Source organism: Balaenoptera ricei, chromosome 1, assembly GCF_028023285.1.
Source record: "Balaenoptera ricei isolate mBalRic1 chromosome 1, mBalRic1.hap2, whole genome shotgun sequence".
In the NCBI taxonomy this organism is placed as follows: domain Eukaryota; kingdom Metazoa; phylum Chordata; class Mammalia; order Artiodactyla; family Balaenopteridae; genus Balaenoptera; species Balaenoptera ricei.
In genome coordinates, this window is record NC_082639.1 from 82,833,469 (window position 1) to 82,835,037 (window position 1,569).

Sequence of the window (1,569 nt, forward strand, 5' to 3'; positions counted from 1 at the left end):
TTAATAAGCTTTCATTTTTCACTGGGCCCGCAAAATTATGTAGCCAGTTCTGCCTGCCATTCCCCAAAGTAGCATTTTCATTCTACCCTATTCAATATTAACTGAAAATCCATTTTATAGTAAGACAAGCATGAAAGGTCACAGGAGGGATGGGATGCAAAGGTGAGTGAGGTTCAATATCTGGCATCTTCCAATTCAGCAGGGGGGTGAGAGAAGTGGAGTAGTTATCATTCAGAAGAGTCCTCCACACGCTGCTGTGAATACTCCTGGGGTGGCCTCTGATGGTGGTGCTGTTGTCAGGGGGTAGCGGGTGGTGGTGTAAGATATTAGCTCTGGATAGGATAGTTTTTAAATGAATTGTTTCAAGCCTACAAAAAATAGAGAGAGCGATCTTACAACTATCTATGTATCCACCACTTAGTTTTGTCAACTCTTAATATGTTACCATGCTTGCTTCAGATCTTTTTAAGAAATTTGAATATTATACATATAGTTGAGCCTCCTTTGTGTCTCTTCCTGAATCTCATTCCCCTCCCTCCCACCTAGAAGTGATCATGTCCTAAATTTGGTGTTCATAACCCTCAAGCATAGTATTTTTCACTGCTTATATATGTATCTATAAATAATTGTTAGTACTTTCACATGTTTTAAATTTTATAAAAATGGTAGCATACACTATTCATTCATTCATTCAACAAATACTTACTGAGTAGCTACTATGGCCAGGCACTGTTTTCGGTACTGGTGGGGGGGGGAAATGCTGGCCAACTCCACCGAGCGGGCCGTCACCATTGCTGGTGTGCTGCAGTCTGTTACCGAGTGTACCAAGCAGATCTGCCTAGGCATGCTGGAGATGCTCTCTTTGGTGCAGAGATGCTGCAGGCTACCCCACACCATCGATGACCTGGAGGGACCACCTCTAGATGCTTACTCAATTCAAGGACAACACACCATTTCTCCACTCCATCTGGCTAAGCTGAACCAGGTGGCAAGACAACATTCTCACTTTGCCGTGATGCACGGTGAGACTGGATCTACCAGAATTGACTCCAGCCTTCCAGAGATCAAGGCTATTGGGCAAGTTTGGACGCATCTAGTCAAACTACCCATGAACTCACCATTCCAAATAGCTTAAGTGGCTGCATAGTCAGTCACCAAGGCACCAACATTAATGATATCTGCCAGATGTCCAGGGCCCAGATCAGAACTGCCAACCCAGTGGAAGGCTCTCCTGGAAGGTAGATTACTGCCACTGGTTCTGTTGCCAGTATTAGTCTGGGCCGGAATCTAATTAATGCCAGGCTATCCTCTGAGAAGGGCATGAGGTGCAGCTAGAATGGTGTAGGTTCACTCATAACCCCTTTATGCTGTATTCTCATAATCCAGCTGTGTAATTTCTGGTCAGTGATTTCCAGGTTTTAAATTATTTCTGAGTGTTCAGTTTCTACACAACTTTATCTTCCCCTGAGAATTTAAAAATCACATTCTCTGTTCAGTTGATAATGCTGGGATTCATATTTAGTTTTATAAGCTTTTCTCTGTTTTTAGTTTTGTTTTGGGTTTTTTGGC

At 43.0% G+C, this 1,569-nt stretch overlaps 1 pseudogene; it reads left to right on the top strand.

Moving 5' to 3' along the window:
• Nucleotides 1-718: 718 nt before the first annotated feature.
• Nucleotides 719-1,335, top strand: LOC132361690 (poly(rC)-binding protein 1-like; annotated as a pseudogene).
• The last annotated feature ends 234 nt before the right edge of the window (nt 1,336-1,569 follow it).